We start from the raw sequence: 19784 nt of genomic DNA, 5'->3' as shown, positions 1-19784 counted from the left end.
CTATTTTATACGTAGTATCTATAGTGTCTATATGACAACCTCTAGTTCGTTTTGATTAAACGCACACACCTGGCACTTTGCTGCACACAGGGATGAGTCAAACCACCTCTTAACGCACCTGGCCACTTAACGCACCTGGAGAATAATGCTCAGGGAAACACACCAGATGCCAGGAAAACCTTCAAGGCCCTGTTCAGTAACAGTCATCCCCTCAGAATCTTCACTCTTCCTTTGCACCAAGCATATTAACACACTGGCATTCCAAATTACATAACTTAAGATAACTTCTAAAAAGCTGAGCTGGGAATGCCCTACTGTGACGTCCTCTAGACGTTTCACCGTTCATTCCCTGGTTTTGCAGCTTCCTTTCAGTGTTTTGGAGTGTCATATTTTTTTCTCAGGTCTGAATCATTTCCTTAGGCCTCTGAGAAGCTTGTAAGCCCTCAGCATAAGGCCTTTTAGTGCCCAGTGGATAAAACAGCCTAATTCAACGCCAAACATTCTTCTTAGACTAAATGTGCTAAATGCCACCCTTGTTATCCACTTTGGACTTAAGAGAAAGTACAGGGCATCCCATCAAGGTGTCAGAGCTCGCCATCATGAATCGTAACAGGACACAAGATCAAAGACAAGCCTCCCAGATATTCCCGTCTGCAGGCCCAGCAAAGGGCCCTCCCCACCTCCAGTCGTGTGGCCCAGAATGACCGCAGCTGATGGCAGTCCCATGGACGACGTCTGGGAGAAATTAACAGACTGGGGGAGGGGTGGACGGGCAAGCGGACCAGATTTGTTTGGAAGGTCCAGGAAACCTTCTGCAGGGAAGGACACCCCACAGCCCTCTAACCACTTTCCTGCCTCGATGCAGTGATGCCTCTGCCACGTATGAAGTTTCCCAGACTTGCTAACATCCTCTCCATAGCAGCTTCCAGCTGATGTGCAGGGGTGCAGCAGTGCACTGAGGTACCCCGCTGCCCGACCCAGGGCCGTCGTGGGGGGCCTGGGTCAACAGGCCTCGGCTACTCACCCTACCTCCAGCAGCCTGGCCCGCTCGCGACAGTGCACCGTGGAGTGGAAACACGAGGCGTGACTTTCTACGACGCTCGCTGCAAAAGCGAGCCCTTGGGAGCGCCCCAAGCCCAGCTCCCATTGCCTTTTGGTGATACCGTTTGGAAACTAGTACATCACAGCCTGCCTATGTGGTACATGGAACATACATAGAAAGCTAGTGGCTTATTAAAGACAAAGTGAAAGTACAAATGTGGGGCATAGAGCAATTTCCTCCTAGACCCAGAATGAGAAACTTCAACGTGAGCTAATTTATAAGAACAGAGATTAAGCATCAGAATTTACAGTGAGTGTATTGGCCCCAACCAAAGCCCCCCTTCCGGGAAGGACTGACTTTATCCATAGCGCCTTCCTGTCACTGCAAGAAGTTCCACACCCAGTGCAGACAAAGGAAAAGAGACATGGGGGTGGGGTGCTGTCATAAGAACCCGAGGGATTTCCACAAGTCCCAGAGCCCCCGTGAAGGGCGGGGCAGGGCATTTGCTCCTACTTTGTGGCCACAGAGCATCTATTAAGGCCTTCTTATTCTTGAGGAATTTCCTTCTTGTTTCTAAGGAATTTCCTTCGTGTTTCTGAGGAATTCCCCCTCTCTGTGACTCTTGCCTTCCAGGACAGAAGCCACGCAGAGGACTGAGGTGGCGCACAGCAGATGCACCCCAGATGCATGAAGACACACTGTTCCGTGGGCCCAGGGTCCGGGCTGCACCGTCCCACACAGGGTCTACAGGGGGCGGTGCCCAGTGGGGCTTGAGCAGTTGCTATCTACAGTAACCTCCAAGCCTGACTCCCCGGCCTGCCCCCAGCTCCATCCCATACTGTGAGGGCCCTGAGTGTGCATACAGGCAGACATCCTCCCGTCTGGCCCTGGCCACTCTGCAGACCAGGCAGGCCCTCAGGCAGTGGAGTCCCCAGTGGACAACCCAGGAAAGAGGGTTGCACACGCCCTGGAATCCAAGTCCAGGTTATCTGGGCAGGGAATTCCAGGGCTCTTGGGCCCCTGGACCATCCTCTTGGCCCTACAGACTCCTAGCCATGCCGAGGCCAGCAGCCGGCTCTGAGAAACAGAACAGAACCCTCCAAAGTACAGGGCCTGGGTGGGATCTCTCCTGCCAGGTCTAAGGGAAGTTTCTGGAGAAACCCAAGGAGAGACATGACAACACTAGGGGCCCCATCCTCTTCCAGGGACCTTAAGTAGCAGAGCCCCGCCTCCTAAATATAAAAGGAAATCCTAACGGCACTTTCCACGTTTCCACCTCACGCCTACTCACTCTCCACACTGAGCGCCGCGTAAAGACACGGACGGCATTATTTCCTACAACTTCTCATCCCAAACATTAATCAACGTGGCCTCCATGTATATCGGACATCATGGGAAAATATTCAGAGAATGACGTTCCAACTGATTCACCTATAACTAAGAAGGCACAGTGGATGAGCCCCTGGGGAAAGCAAGGGCTGTAAGGCAGGTTCTTCAGCTCGTGAAATGTCACCACCCACGTGTTCTATTGAAAATCAGTGGAGACGTGCACAGGGAATGGATGACGGTATTAAAATGAAATTCATAATTATGATGTTCACCTGTTACAAGCATTCAACCAGCTATAAAACAGTCGATATTATTCAGACCAAAAATGTCAGTTTTCGGAACTTATAAAGCCAGGGAACTACACGATGGTGGGAAATACTTTAGAATTCTGTGCTTACACAAGTCCTTGTTTTTTTTAAACTAGAGCCATGAATACCCGCCCGGAGAAGCTGCAGACGGCCAGGGATCTCAGAGCCCGTCTTCCAGGGGTAAGGATTCTCCCTGAAGCTTTCCTAGGGGGAGTTATCGTTTTTATATTAGAGGATGCAGGGCTATGTCATGAAGAGGAGAGAAAGGTCTCCAAGAGATAAAACATGAGGCAAAGAACTATCTCTTAAGGTGATACTGTGGAGTGCTGGGTTGAGCATCTACTCTTCGCTTCCCAAGAGGAGCATTTTGGAGGTAAACTCGGCGAGGCACTATCTTACGGAAGCACCACGGTCATCTCCATTCCGTCCCAACCACGAGAAACAGAAGCACTGGGGTCCCACAGACTCACACCCACCAGCCCAGACACACAGAGCAGCCCAGCCCCGAGGATGGATGGGGCCCCAGGACGGCTCCATACGGGGAAGGAGAACGTGAACGTGACCACCTGGTGGTCGCCACGGTGTGCCCCCGACGTGACATGATGACTGTTCCCATTCTGCAGAGATGAAAAACACACAGACATCCTAAACCCTGACTATGTGGTCGGCATGGCTGTCACGGATCTTCTCCCGAGAAAAAGCTTTCCACGACTCTGAGCATACAAAACCACTCCCACCACAGAGGGAAAAGGAACACTTATCCTCTCAGAAAATCCAAAAAACCCTGAAATGTTGGTGATTTTCCTCTTGGGGGACAGATCCAAAAGCCTAGCTCACAGAACTATTTGACTTATTTACCCAAACGGGGCAAAGAAAGTTGCTTTTTTTTTTTTTTTTTTCATCATAAGGGTATCACGTACAGGACATGAAGATAAAGTAAAAATAGCCACAGAGGTTTCCAGTGTTGCTAGGAAATCTAAGTTATCCAGCTCTTACACGGCTCAAAGCCACCAGATTGGTGGTGTCACGTGGGTTTTAAGGGCAAAGGGGAAAATGAGGCAGAGAGGGAGTGATCACCATCACAAGAGGGCTACAGACAGGAGTGGGCTTGACCGCTAGGCTGGAGTTGGACAAGGTCTCCACTTTGCCTTCCTTGGGCTCCTGGACAAGAGAAACCAGACCCGGTGATGGGAGCGACTCTGGTCTCCATCCCTGGTGACCTTTTAAGCGCACTGCCTTGCCCCTTCCAGAATCTCATCCTGAAGCATAGCCCCAACGCAGACACTTGCCAAAGGCTCTGAACTGAGTCCGGCCACACAGGACTTGCAAAAAGTCAACTGTGAGAGACAGAATGGCCTGAGCACTGCCTTCTCGTCAGCTGAGAACAGTCCCACGTCTCAGAGTGGCGACTACAGGTGAGTCTCAGAGGACCAGACAGTCTCTACAAGAATCTTCCAGTGTTTTCACTCTTGTGGGGTTTTCTTAATTGAAGTAAAGCATGCGTATGATGAAACACACAAATCCTAAGTGTACAATTCCAGAAACTGTGCCAACTGTATATACCAGGAACACCTCCACTGGGATACAGACTGTTTCCATCCCTCCTAAAGCTCCCGGGTACCTCTGAGCACTCACCCCACCCCCCACCCTGCTGCATGCGGCCCTCACCGGTCTGATTTCCATCACCTCCTCTGCGACCCTCTGACAGTTCACGCGCATGCCCCCACTGGCCAGCTCACACCTGCTACTGTGAGTGCCCTGCTATTTCAGGGTGCACACCTGCATTGGCGTTTTCGTCGCTTACCACCTAGTGATGCAGTGAAAGCAGTGGTTCTCCATGGGGCCAGCATTTCCCCTGAGGGAGCACATTTTGCAAACTGTGGGGAAGGGGACCCTTTGGGTAGCCATTTGGTGGTGGAGACAATGGCCGCTACACATCGGGAACAGCCCTACCCAGCGAAGACCTGTCCCTCATCCTCCTTGACTTCCAGGGTCCTGCAGACATTCATGGCGACAGGAACATCGTTTACCGCTTTGGGAGCCTAGCACCCCACTCCACGCTCCACTCAGATATTTTGTTGGCACAGTTTCATCCCCCTGAATTTTCCGGGGGATGCAACCGCTGTGGTAACAGAGGGAGGACTGGCCTTTGACCTCCACTTAGACCTTGATCAGGAGTCAGACCTCGTCATGGGCAGCACCCCATGTCCTCACGCTCGGTCTGCATAAAGCACCGCTGACCCCACAAGTCCTGGTGGGGCTCTGCCCAAGCATTTGCACACCAGAATACACCATTTTAACCCAAATTACTTTACTTATTCTTTACATCTACTATTATATTGATTATTTGGAAGTTATGTTGTAGGTAAGTTTGATTGTATCATTTTGGAATTGTAAAAGGGTGTTTACCATGTTCGCATTCAGAGGGGGTGCTGGGTTTCGAATGAGGTGACAAGCACTGGTCTAGAGTGACAGCATCCGGTATTTGTTTCTCTTTCTGACTTACTTCACTCTGTACGACAGACTCTAGGTCCATCCACTACAAATAACTCAATTTCGTTTCTTTTTATGGCTGAGTAATATTCCATCGTATATATGTGCCACATCTTCTTTATCCATTCGTCTGTCGATGGACACTTAGGTATGCTAACACATATATATGGAATCTAAGAAAAAAAAAGGTCATGAAGAACCTAGGGGTAAGACGGGAATAAAGACGCAGACATAGGGAATGGACTTGAGGATGTGGGGAGGGAGAAGGGGAAGCTGAGACGAAGTGAGAGAGTGGCATGGACATATATACACTACCAAACATAAAATAGCTAGCTAGTGGGAAGGAGCCGCATAGCACAGGGAGATCGGCTTGGTGGTTTGTGACCACCTGGAGGGGTGGGAGGGAGGGAGACGCAAGAGGGAAGAGATATGGGGACATATGTATATGTATAACTGATTCACTTTGTTATAAAGCAGAAACAAACACACCATTGTAAAGCAACTATACTCCAATAAAGATGTTAAAAATATATATATATATAAAAATAAAGCGACAGCAGCTAACTCTTAATTTGACTCTTGGTCAGGAGCCATCGGCTGTATTTTCAGGGATCCATGCGTTCTCTGGTTTGGGAAGCCAGAGGCGCAGAGCCCGGCATGCCAAGATGCTCCTCCACCCCCATCGACGGCACCCTGAGTTCCGCTGAAATGCACCAAACTACACTTTTAGCGGGGGTCGCTCAAGAGATGCCCTGAAACTCGCTCTTTGTACCTCTTAAATGGGGACCTTCAGGAGAGAGTTCCCTCTTCTCTCTACCAGGAATGCTTTTGCATCCCCTGAGGACTTCCTTTTCATCTCGAAGACACGTGCGCAGCTGTTCTCTGCCAGGCGTCCCCTCTCCCACTGCCTGCAGGAAAGTGTGTTGTTGCTGTCGGCCTTGGCTACTCGCTAGAACCACCCTGGGGGCTTTAGAAACACCAGGGCCCGGGCGCACCCCGAGATGCTCGTTAGTTTGCTCTGCCGTCGGTCCAGCAGCAGTGGGAGGGCCCCGGGGGGTGCAGAGGAACCAGCAGGGAGGGGCACTGTGCTTTCCTCCGCCCCTGCAGCCCCCCTTGGGTCACCTTACAAGATACACAACTACTACGTATAAAACAGTTAAACAACCAGGAGAGGGAACAATATTCAATATCTTGTAATGACCCATAATGGGAAATAATATGAAAAAGAATATCTTTATATATGAATAACGGAATCACTTTGCTATACACCTGAATTATTGTAAGTCAACTCTACTTCAATAAAAACAAGCACATAGGTCATCCAGCTTTACCTTTTATACATTTCTAGACTCCTCTTTGTCTCCATTCTTGTCTTACTTTCTTCCCACTGTTAACTCATAGCATCTTACAAATCCTTTCCAGAACAGGTAGGAATGAAAAACTTGTCTCTGTTACTCCGCCGCACGCATAAAAGAGGGGCCAGCGCCGAATCCAAAGGTACGCCGGCGACCCGCAGCCTCGAGGAACCCAGCCCCTTCCCACACTTAGGGAGATCACTCTACAAGCTCCCGCGCCACGGCCAGGAGGCTGCAGCAGCGTTGCCTGGGGCCCCGGCAGGCAATGGGGCGGGTGGGTGCAGAGAGGGAGCAAAGCTGCTGACAGTGCAGGTCCTGTCGGCCCACCTGACAACCTCCAAGGGAGGAAGACGCAAGCAAGTTTGACAGCAGCAAATGGGGAGCATCACGGGGCAGAGCCCCTGATGACTTCTGTCCTTCAAAGCGGCAAGTTCACACTGAGTCCATCATGTACCACAATAATAATAACCTCTGCGCTCCCCTACCCGCTATGCTATGGTAGCTTCGCTGCAATTGTCCAGCTTCGCCACTTGGATCAATGACATGTTCTCTCCACAACCTCTCTACCTACGTCCAGGTGGACACACCTCCCACCGATGCATCCCAGTCACAGGCTCTCCATCTGTCCTGGTCCAAGGCCATGGCTGAGCCAGAGTATATCAACCGACGACCTGCCTGAGGGCAGTCCGTTTCCCCACACTTTGTCCAAGGGGGCAAAGTTCCAGGAACCTCATTATGCAGAGAGACCTCCGATGTCCTGTGACTTCACCCAGAGGACGCCCATCCATTAGAGGACAGGAATTTGCATCTATCTTGTTCACTGCTCTATCCTCAGTACATGGAACAGTCCCCGGCACACAGTAGGCCTCCAATAAACATTTGTTAAGTGAATCTAAAATTAAATAGTGTTTCACCAACAGTGAAGGAATTACTCAAGATGCTGCGTGTTTCAGAGCCATGAAAGAAAGCCCACAAAGGGCCCCGCAGAGCCTATTAGAAACAGGGAGGGTTTTTCCGGCCTCTGCCAAGTTCACGTGAGAATTCAGGTCAATCCTTCCTGGAACCGCAGGGAGGCCCCCTGAGGACATTCAGGTGCGCGAGATGCTCCACACACAGAAGAATGGCACCCAGCCAAACAAGACACAATAAATCAGGGCTCCCACACAACGGCCACACCCCTTCTCCATCAAATCCCATCCCAAAGGCCCCACGTTTCTGTCTAGCACAAAACTTAAGGTAGGATACGAATACAGAATATTAAATGAAATACTAACTAGGATATACTAGATAAGAAACTGAAAGGAGTCCAGAGAGAAAAAGATGCCTGAAGCTGCATAGCAGACTGGGTGGGGAAATGGTAGCCGCCTTCCCCAGCACCACCCGTAGCTCTCCTCATTTTCTTAACGGTCCCAGAGTCCCATTTTGCACATCCACCTTCCAGAAGCCCTGGAAGGTAGGACCACTGGGAACTATCATGCCATAAAGTAGAAGCCATAGGGTGTGGAGTCCAGAGGCCTCTGTCTCCTTCCGGATGCCAGCCCTCCAACAAGTTAACCACCCTGTTTAAGCTTCTGCTTCCTCCGCCGGAGCATGAGGGTGATAATTGCATGTCTCTCACAAGACTGCTGGGAGGATAGAAGAGCAGAAAGTGTAAAGGGGCTTCGAGGAGGCTCCCAAACCCGGAGGCTCCTAGCAGAGAGCGGACCTGCAGGCCCCCGATGTGCTGGTTTCTGCTTCAGGCAGAGCAGCCAAGCCCCCTGGGGGCTGCAGCCGGGCGTCCCCCCAGTTCCATCCTCTGGGTCAGGCGAGGCCACACTGGATTCCCAGCCACTGGCTAGTGTGAGCTCAGAAATGGGATCTCCCTATTCACCAGTTAGACCCCAGTTCTATCTATTTCCACATCTGTCTTTTAAGTAAATCTAAAAGAACCGTACAGTGTTTGACCACACTGAGTGGATGTGACCCCCAAGCGTGCAAGAAGAAAGTGGTGCGGTTCAGAAGATTCTGGAGTCCCGCAGATCTCGACTGGAATCGTCATTCTGTGGCGCTATATTCGCTCCAAGCCCCGGGTTCTTCCTATTTAAAAAGTGGAGCGTTGACACCTAGAATTCAGGTTTGTGTCAGGAACTTTATACACGTGTATATACATATAATAGTTCCAGACACATGCAGATGTGCAAATGTACCTAAACACATACAAAGACATCTAATGTAACTACTTTTTCATTAAATAAATGTGAAATATTAAAACAAATAATTACTAACCTAATTTTAAACCTTCTATTTGGGGCACCTTATAAATAATATATATGGATAAAATGGACAAAGTGCTAAACTATGTAGTGTCAAATAACTATTCCATGCCATGCTACTTTCAGGATTGGTCTGTATCTTTTTAAAGCTCCCTTCCTATGTAATAATGTACCTTTTCAAACTTGTCTTTACATTAGAAACTTACTTAGGGTGTTGGTAACACAAATCAAATACAAAATACTTTCAAATAAAAAGATGTGAAGTCAAAAAAAGTGTAAAGGGCCTTATAAACTGTAAAGTGCTGGACGTGCCTGTTGTGAATGAGTGTCTTCCTGGTGTCCGTAGCTACACCACCCAGCATCATCCTTCATCTGAAGGGGCCACAAGGTACCCTTCCCCACTGTGTTTAGGGAATTCATACCTTATCTTCTCGAGAAGACAACACTTTTGACCCTAAACCCCAAAGAGGGCCACTCCCAAATCAGTTGAATTTGGCCGGATTAAAACGCCTGGATGCAATTTACAGACACACCCTAGAGCAACCCTCCAGAAAGATTGCCAAGTTCCCCAAAGACAGATTTGAACAACTTTTACTCCCGCTTCACACAGGAATAAAAACAACCCCCCCCCCAAAAAATAAAAATAAACCCACAAATCAAACTACCATCACCTTCTTACACAACAAACTGACAACCAAGAGTAACAGAAAGGACGCTTTCTGCGCGCTGCACAGGGAAAGGGGACTCCGCGAAGGTGCCAAAGCCACAGTCGCCTCCCACCCCTAACTCCGCAAACCCTACCCGCCTGAATTCCGGCCCCGCGCCCCAGCGTCCCCCTACCTGGGCGCCCCGCGGGCGGCGAGCGGGGAGGCCGGCCGGGCGGGGGGCGCCCTGGGAGCCGGGCGAGAATCACATCCCCGCGCTCCGGGCCGGGCTGTGCGCCCCAACCGGCTCCGCCCTCGCGCCCGGGAAGCGCGGGCGCGGCTCTGGCTCCGGCTCGGGCTCCGCGGGGGCGGACGGCTCCCACCCCGCCCCACTCGGGAGACGGGAAGACCGCCAGCCCCTTCCGGTGCCGTCCTCCCCTGGCGTCCCCGCGAGGGGCCCCGGACGGCTGTTGCGCGCTCCCCCCGGACTGAGATGGAGCGACTCACCGAGACCTCGCCAGTCGGTTGCCCCCCTCCACGGCGGGGTCCCTGGGCACGACTTCTAACGGAGCTGCCGACCCGCCGGGCTCCCGGGCTCCAGCGACACTCACACTTCTGTCCCCGAGCCTGACCGGCGGCCAGCCTCCGGAGCTTTGTGAACTTGGTCGAGTCGGAACTTCTGCGAACCTCCGTTTCCTCTTCTGCGAAAGGGATTTTAACAGCACGCACCTCGTGCAGCGGTTGGGGCTATTAAAGGATTTAATGCTGTAAACCTGGGCCAGGCGCGGAGCTGCTACTACACGAATCACCTGCTACTTTTATTGTTACAGTTAAGCGCCTGAATGGGCAAGCAGCAGTGCAAGTGGTACAGTCTCGATACCAGACTTATTGGCCAGACCTCGTGTGCTTTTAAGCTTAAAACTTACTTACCCCACCGGTTCGTTTTGAACTCAGAGGAATGCAGTGAATGGGTCACACCTAGACCTCTGGGGGTGGGGGAGGGGAGGATGCTGGGATCCTGGCAGCGCGCGCTTGGCTCCAAGCGGCCCTTCCCCTTCCAGTCCGTACCTCCAGCAAGTGACCGGACCCCAGCTTGTTTTGAGAACCACCTAGGCCATCCTTCCAGGAGACACTGAGTAAATGATGATTGTTTCCTTTCTAATAGAACACACCACCCCTTCCTGTATCCCTTCCAGGCTGGGCAGGCACTCCTTTCCCTAACCCATCCCTTGATAACCACATCAGAAACTCAAGAATTGAGAAAACCTGGGCCTCAGCTGCCCCAGATAATTCTGCGATGGAAAAAAAGCATAAACGATACAACAGCAACAGCGCCTCTGCCCTAATGCTGCCTTGCGACCTCTTGAATGATGACATTTTCTCACTTTTTATTTTAGCTGCTTCTAGAACATGTATGGTTCCTTTTTCTCAGAGGAACTGGTTCACATCTGGGGCTGGTGACATAGTATTATGAGAACTCATCACATGTCCCATCTCTTAGTTTATTCCTGTTTAGGTGGCCGTTCTCTAAACCTGGCCCACATGTTAGAATCACCGAGGGCATCTGGACCTCCCAACGCTCAGATCAGTCCCTGCAGAAACTCTGCAACTGAGGCCCAAACCTCAGGGTTTTTAAACCTCCCAGATGATTCCAACGCGCACGCAGGATTGTGAACAAGCGTACGTCCAAGCTCCTACAGTGATGCCCTCCCTCTGTATCCTCCACCTGAAAATACTTCAGTGAGTGTGTCCGAGTGGCAGTGAATGAAACTAACACAGTTCGACACCGCAGAACTATCTCACAAGCGATAAACTGTCTTACTATTTATACAATGAAGATTTCTGAATAGTTCACAAGTAGAAAGAAAATTGATTTGTGCAATAATGTAGAAGTAAAAAATTAGACTTTCCTTTTATTTTTCTTTTATGTTCTCGATGCTTCCCACCTACCCCTACCCCAGCTGTTCCACTAGACACCGGGGCCCCTAAACCCAGGTGGGACCCTCAAACACCCCCCCCCCGTTATAGGGATGGGATCTGAAGACCTGACCTTCCCACCTACAGCCACTGCTCTACTGGGACCATGAATTCATCTCCTCCCTCACAAAGTGATGCTGACCACCTTCCCTGGATTCTCCTCCCTCTGTTTCCTCTCCTAGGTAACAGGTGTGTCCACCTGCCTCACCCCACCCTGGGTTGGAGGGTCTTCACGGGGTGGAGACTGTCACCCTACATCACTCCCTGCTCTGGTCTCAGCACCGCACAAGTGCTCTGGGTGCGGGCGTGTGCTTCAGTTCAGAGACCACTTCATGAAAATGAGGACAGGTGTGTTCGACAAAACCGTACGAGGAACAGAAATAACACCCAGAGCCTCGGGACCCCTCCTGGAGTGTGTGTCCCTCACTACCCTCCCACCTCTGAAACTTATCCTTTGGGAGACCTGACCGTCTGCCACCCCGGGCCACCTTCCTTAAGAGAGACCATATCCCTGAGGATTTTCAGCCTCTCTCCGACCTGTCAAGCTGCTCAGATCACATGACCCTCCTTGGAGGAATAGCTAATATGCACACGAAATAGCACCCCACTGACCAGTACAGCATGCTCTGGTGATCTGAAACACAAGGCATTCCCCATGGCCTATGAGGCATGACGCTTTGAAGGATTGTCCATTATAAACATTCCCACTAGCACTGGCAGCTTTAAAGAGGGAGCATTTGTGTGATTGTTTCCTTGAATCCCCAAAGCCAAAGTGCTGGAGAACTCTGAGCCTTGAGTTTATATCATAAACCATCGAGTTCAGAAGGAGGTACGGTCATGTCAAGAATGAAAGGCATTTTTCCCACCCAAAGGAGCAGAGTTAACCAGCAGGTGAGAAGGAAAGCAGAGGGGAGACCCCTGGTGTTTACTGACCCTGGAAGGTCGCTGAGAGGGGGTCCAGCACCCCCATTCTCCACCACCGCCAAACAAGAGACACCCTAGCCTCCTCCCAAGAGAAGAGACTGAGGGGACCCTGGAAGAGAGAGGCATCCCTGGGCTCCCCTTGGCGTAGCCCTGGACACCGCCCATGTCATGGCAAAGTCTGGGGTCCAGCATGGCCTGTTCCGAGGGGCAGACCGACAGCAGAACTGCCCGAACCTGGGGCCAGGCTGCCTCACTAAGTCCAGTGTATCCTCGAATGTTCAGAGTCCCAGACCCTCCAAGGGGGCTTCAGACGGACTGAGATGAGCCGTTGCAGTTGGGGACCAGTAGGGCAAGCAGGATCTCAGCTGAAGGCTGTAAGTCCAGAGGACTGGCCAGCAGGCAGAAGCCGTATCCAGATGCCAGGACAAGCCTCAAGCCGTCCATACCTCCATCTCCACCACCCCTGAAGAGCCCCAGTTACTGTCCAGAGAAAAAAAGCCACTTGAAGAGGGAAAATTCTGAATAGATTGTGCTGTTTCCCCAAAGAGACGGAGCCTTGACCCAGCAGAGACTAAACAACTCTGCATTGGCAAGATTTTCTTCTGGCCTCAGATGGAAATGAGGATTCATGAGCTAAGTTGACTTCAGTTGTGGGAAATTTTTTTTTCAATTACATTTGCGCCTCTGTGACTCTGGCTACGCCTATCTTTTTGTTATTTATGGAACTGCCGGTAACTGCTCACAGAACCACAGCGTTCCCTGAGATAGATTTAAAAACCACTGTCCTAGATGGACTTCCTTCTATGGCCTAGTTTTTTGCTCCTTTCACACATTTTCCATCCACTGAGCTCCAAATAATCACTTTTTAAACCTGTGTCTCTTTCCATGTAATACTTCGCAGTTTTAATCGTTCTCTATGCAGTCTTGTGTGGGCTTCTGTGATCATCTTTCTGCCCAAGTTCCTCTGATTTTGTAAGACCTCTACCAGTCAGACAGCCACGTGTGAACTAGAGAGGAGAGCTGGGGAGAAAGTATAAACTATCATAAGACTTCCACGGACAATAAACTATTTCTTAACCTCTTTTATGAAGAAGAAAAGATAGACATTGCCCTGCCAAGCCTTAGTTCCAACTGCAGCCTTCATCTTGTTCAATGAAGGCAAATGACCACAGAGGCTCCTTGTACCCGGTTTTTCCCATGTTAACACAGAAAGTGCACAGCAAGTTCCAGAGGCCGATAGACTCAGTAACTTCCAAGAACTGTTAGTAACCTAACAGAACCAGACTGGCAGGCCTTTTCTTTTCTACCAGCTGTCTTTGATTTGATGATTGCTTCAAAACAGAACACTGAAGGCACCAATGACCAAATCATCCATCCCCATCCAAAAGGCAGCCATTACCAGCTTCCCACGTCATCCAAGCAGGGCCAATTGAAACCTTTGTGCTTAGTCAGGTGCAAGCTATGTAACAAAAGTACTGCTTTCCTTAAACACAGTTTTAAATCTAACAGTCTTTCCTGGTAATTCTACGTGGTCCCACCACCATTGGTGCTCTGCAAATTTCTATAATTCATCCCTAAATTTTGTCACTTTCCCTTTTCCCCAAGCACCTTCCAAAATCCAGATTTTCATGTTGCAGCCGCTCAACTCTTTGATACTTCCTGAATATAACTGCCAATTTCATTTCTCTAAGTGGTTTCCTTTTAGTATGATCGCTATAGTACATTAAAGATGGCTGCAAATTCTTCACTCCTCTAATTAAGGGGCGAAGTCAGATTCCCTCCCCTTGAATCTGGCCCCCCCGAATCAGTGACTTAACCAATGCCAACCAATAGGATAAGGTGGAATTGAAATTTCTGAGGCAAGATCATCAAAAACCTTTCAGCTTCTTTCTGGGTCTCTTGGAGCACTCACTCCTGGTGCCCAAAGCTACCTGGTAAGAAGTATGACTCTCCTGAGACTGCCACACTATTAGAAATACGAAGCTTCATAAAGACCACATGGACGCACCCCAGTCCACAGCCCCAGCTGACAGCCAGAACCTACCCCAGCCATGGGAGCGCCATCTTGGATGTTAAGCCAGTAACCCTAGTCAGCTGCTTTCTGACTGCATCCACAGGAAAGGCCCCAAAGGAGAACCACCCAGCTGAGTCCCATCAACCCACAGAACCATGAGAGATAATAACAGGCTGTTGTTTAAGTCACTGAGTTTGTAGCACAATGACAGACAGGCAAAGCAATGACCACACTCAGGAATGTGTTATGATTCTCCATGGCCCATCCTGCACCATGTAGAGTCAGCCCAGCATGCAAAGTCTCTATGAATTAAAATGATGCCTATCTCCCTTCTCCAGCATCACGTCTGAACACTACCCAGTTACAAGGTTCCTTAAGATGATGACTGTCTCACCAGCAAATAAAGGAAAAATAAGAGTTATGAGATAGTCAAATAGGTTTAGCTTTACATATACCATCTTGGGTAAAAGAGGTAACCATGTACTTTGCAAATGCTAACTGCAAGAATGATTTAGTTTCTAGTGTTGTCCTTTAATGGTTTTCCAAGAAATAGTGTGACCCGTGGGAAGTAAGCGTCTGCCAGCAAAGGTACTTGCAAGAGTGAGAGCAGGCCACGACTTCTGACAGTAGAAGCAGAAAGAAAATCTGGGCAGACTCAGGAGCGCCAGAGCTGTTGAACCATTTCGCTAATGTCCAAAGATTGTATTAACACTCACCTATTCATTTCTCTTGTCTTTCCTCAGAACAAGCAATTTGGCAATAACTCGGCAGCTGGTGAGCTACTCCAATAATAATCACTGTTCCCCTGAGGCAGGAGGAGAGCTGTGTCCAAGGGGTGGGAGAAGAGGCCCTGGTACCACTGATTCCTTCTTTGCCTCTTGCGTCCTTACTAGTAAGTCACTGAATTGAGAGCCTTGATGGTGGATGCTGAGCTATCCCAACTCTGGGATGGTTAGACCCGCTGATGAGCTCAGCCTATGGTCAAGAACATAGCTGGTATTGTCCTCAGAGGAGGCCAATGTCACTGAGCCTTGAGTCTTTCTGAGAGTGACAGTAGTAGAAGCCTACGATCCCAATCTCCCAATAACGGCATAAAAGATTCAGGATCCAGACTTGGTACCAGTTCTGGGCAGGAGACACAGAAGATCCCTTGAGTGTGACTTCTGCATGGGCTCTCAGGACTAAAGATTCCCTCTCGTATTCCTCTAGATCTGTGCTATCCAATACGTGTAGCCTCTAGAAGCATGAAGCTGTTTTAATAGTTAAAAATTGAATAACATTAAAAATCCAGTTGCCCAGATGTACTAGGCACATTTCAGGAGCTCAGTAGCCACACATCATTAGTGGCTGCCATATTGAACAGCACAGTCATAGAACGTTCCCATCTCTGCAAAATATTCCATTGGACATTGCTGCTCTAAAGCCTAGACAATTCAAGGCCTCTGGAATAGGGGCTCCTTCTCTGGCCAGCTGGTTTTCATCCAAAATAGACAATCTGCTCATTTTAAATCTATACCTGAGCAAGAAACCTCTTCATACGTCCGTCTTTCCTCTCAATCAGCCAGGTCATCATTTAGACTGCCTTTCATGGCTCAGCTCAACCCTACCTCTTCACACCTTCCCTCTATAGTTCATGTTCTCAGTTTGTATACTGTTATAACTACTTGACATTCATCAATATAATGCTTTGCCCATAACCATTTCCAATCTATATTTTTTTATTTCTCTAGTAAATATAAGTATTTTTTAATTTCTCTAGTAAATATAAGATTTTATATTTACTAGAGAAATAAAAAATACAAAACCATGTATTCTGTGGGGGAGGAAGGGAATCCCTCCACCCCCTGTCCCAAAACACTCACATCAACCATAGCAATACCCTGAATGTCAGAAGGAGTCAACAGACCAGCTAAGGAGGAGGGTGTAGAGTTTTTATAGCAAGTATCACTCCATACTTCTACTGCGCCGCAATGAATTCTAGCAGAGGCAACACTGTAGTCCCTACTCACAGGATCATAAAACCAGCAGCAGAACATTTATTACCTTTCAATTTAAAATAAAAAGGCCAAAGATTTTAAATGCAAGTATGCTAGTAAACGAAATTGAAAAGTCTTACCACACTCTATATTTTTGTCATTCCTTTCTGTTATTCTCTAAGAAATAATAATCACTTACAGTGCTTTCCTGTTGCTTTGACATATTAACCATGTGTTTATCAAGTAACTTGGTGTTGCCCAACTCAACCTGGCCATGGGAATAATGACACAGAGAAACAGTGTCAGAGAGAAGGTGCCCACTTAGAACCCAGGCTTTCCTAAGAGCAGGAAGAAGGGGTCCCAGCGCATCCTGTTTTGAATGCAGAGGAAAGCCCTAAGTTTCCTGGGATGAGAGTTTTCTTTCCCCATGCTGTTTCATGAAAAGGAAAGCATCTCAGGAATGAACTGGTGATGGCTGAAAAAGGATCAAGTGCTTTTTCTGCTTTCCCTGCTCCATGTATAGAAGAAGTGAGCTACGTACCTGAAAGACCCGGTAAAAGCCAGTGATTTGGGAAAGATCTTGAAAAAGTCTCTGCAGAGAGAGCGGCATAAGCCAGGGAGGGCAGGGAGCAGGAACAGAAGACAAGAGCAGTGCCTCGCCCACCATGGGCTCAAGGGAAGGACAGCCTCCCATGGCTACCTCCTCACATGCTGGTCTTGTAAGTCTTCTATTTTATCTCAGAGTTTTCATACTGTTGATCCTGCTGTAGAGGGTATTGCTTTTAAATGCCAATCCTGGATCTTCAACGCTAGTGTGTGGAAATACAACTGATATTTGTACATTGATCTTGTGGCCCACAGAACTCGCTTATTAGTTCTAGTAGCTTTTTAAAATAGATTCCATAGGCTTTTCTATATAGACCACCATGGTATCTGCAAATATAGTTTTACTTCTTCTTTTCCAGTCTGGATGCCTTTTGTTTCTTTTACTTGACCTTTTAGATCCTTTAGTACAATGCTGAATAGAAATGAGGAAAGTGGATATTCTTGCTTTGTTCCTGATCTTAGGGGAAAGCTTTCAGTATTCTACCATCAGGTATGATGTTAACTACAGATCTTCCATAGATGCCCTTCATCAGGCTGAGGAAGTATACTTGTATTCCTCATTTTTGGATAATTTTTATCGGGAATAGACATTGGGTTTTGTTAAACGATTTTTATGCATCTGTTGAGATGATATATGGTTTTTCTATTTTAGTTTTATTAATATGGTGAATTACATTTCTTGATCTTCCAATACTAAGCCAACCTTGCATTCCTGGGATAAAGCCTGCTTGGCCATGATTTATTAGCCTTTTTATACATTGTTGGATTAGATTTTATTTTGTTTAAAACTTTTATATCTGTGTTCATGAGAAATATTGATCTATAGCTCTCTTTTCTTGTGCTGGTATACTTTTTAAGGTGTTTTTATTTTTTAACATCTTTATTGGAGTATAATTGCTTTACAATGTTGTGTTAGTTTCTGCTGTATAACAAAGTGAATCAGATATACATATACATATATCCGCATATCCCCTCCCTCTTGAGTCTCCCTCCCACCCTCCCTATCCCACCCCTCTAGGCGGGCACAAAGCACCGAGCTGATCTCCCTGTGCGATGCGGCTGCTTCCCACTAGCTATCTATTTTACATTTGGTGGTGTACATATGTCCAAGTCACTCTCTCACTTCGGTTTTGATTCCAAAGTAATACTAGCTTCTTAGAGTTGGGACGAACTTGTGAGTTGGGAAATATTTACTCCCCTTCAATTTTTTGGAAGAGTTTATGCAGAACTGATATTATTTCTTCCTAACGTGTTTGGTAGAATTTACCAGGGAAATTATTTAAACCTCAAGTTTTCTACGTGGAAAGATTTCTAACTGCAAATTCAATTTCTTTAATAGATAGAGGGCTATTCAAGTTATCTCCTGCTTCTTGAGTGAGGTTGGTAGTTTGTGTCATTCAAAGAATTTGTCCATTTCATCTAAGTGTCAATATTTTTTGCATAATTTTGTTCCTAATATTTTATTATTTTAATATTTTTACTGTAGTGCAGTGATATCATCTAATTTCTGCTATTGATATTTCTGTCTTCTATCTTTTATTCTTAATCATTCTGGCTAGAGCTTTATCAGTTTTACTGATCTCAAAGTATTAACTTTAGTGTCATTGATTTTCTCTACTGTATTTCTGTTTTCTACTTAATTGCTTTCTGCTTTGTTCTTTATTATTTCTTATCTTCTGCTCGCTTTGGGTGTAATGTTTCTTCTTCTAGTTCCTGAAAGTGGAAGCTGAAGTTATGATTTGACACTTCTCTGCTTTTTTTTTTTTTTTGCTGTACATGGCCTCACTGCTGTGGCCTCTCCCGTTATGGAGCACAGGCTCCGGACGTGCAGGCTGAGCGGCCATGGCTCATGGGCCCAGCCACTTCGCGGCATGTGGGATCTTCCCGGACCGGGGCACGAACCCGCGTCCCCTGCGTCGGCAGGCGGACTCCCAACCACTGCGCCACCAGGGAAGCCCCCTCTGCTTTTTTAAATAGACATTTTGTGATGAAAATTTCTCTTTACGATACTACCTTTCTATTTCTCCCTGCCTGGCCTTTGTGCTATTTTTGTCACTCATTTTGCTTTTACATATGTTATAAACCTTGCACTGTACTATTATTATTTTGTTTAAACAGTCCATTTTCTTCTAAAGAAGTTTAAGTAATAATTCCATTGCCATTTCCCATGGTCTTTATTCCTCTGAATAGATCCATATCTCTATCTATCATCATTTTCTTTCTGCCTAAAGGATTTCCTTTAATGTTTCTGTAGTTCAGATCTTCTGGTGATGAATTCAGCCTTTTATGTTCGAAACAGTTTAACTTTGTTTTTGAAAGATATTTTCAGTGTGTATAGAATTCTACGTTGACAGGGTTTTTGTTTTTTTTTTCCTTTCAGTACTTTATAAATAAGGCTCCAAAGTCTGCTAGTCTGCATGGTTTCTGTAAGAAATCTGCCATTTTGTCATCCTCATTCCTCTGCAAGTGTGTTTAATCTCTGGCTTTTATTAAGATTTTAATAAAATTTAATTAATTTTAATTTAATCTTTAATCTTTTATTAAGATTTTATTCTTTATCACTGGCTTTAAGCAAGTTGGTTATGATGAAACGCTATTTTTCTTTGTGTTTGTTGGGGTTCTTGGATCTATGGGTTTATCATTTTCATCTAATTTGGAAACATTCTGGTCACTAATTTCAAATATTTCGTCTGTTACTCCCTTCCTTTGGGGGACTTCAGTTACATGTGTATTTGGCTCCTTGAAACTGTTCCAAGTTCACTGATGCTCTGTTCTTTTGTTTGTTTGTTTCCCCTCTGTTTCACTTTGATAGTTTCTATTGCTGTGTCTTTAAATGTATTCATCTATTCTCCTCAGTGTCTAAC

At 47.4% G+C, this 19784-nt stretch overlaps 1 protein-coding gene across 9 annotated transcripts in view; it reads right to left on the bottom strand.

Annotated features, from left to right (window-relative positions):
* The window catches only part of IL1R1 (interleukin 1 receptor type 1), a 178887-nt gene that overhangs the window by 55051 nt on the left and 104052 nt on the right, over positions 1-19784 (bottom strand). The window lies entirely within an intron of this gene.

The sequence above is a fragment of the Leucopleurus acutus genome (genome assembly GCF_964270905.1).
Source record: "Leucopleurus acutus genome assembly, chromosome: 12".
NCBI classification, from domain to species: Eukaryota; Metazoa; Chordata; class Mammalia; order Artiodactyla; family Delphinidae; genus Leucopleurus; species Leucopleurus acutus.
The sequence above is the reverse complement of the archived record's forward strand: the minus strand, read 5'-3'. Positions and strand labels throughout refer to the sequence as shown.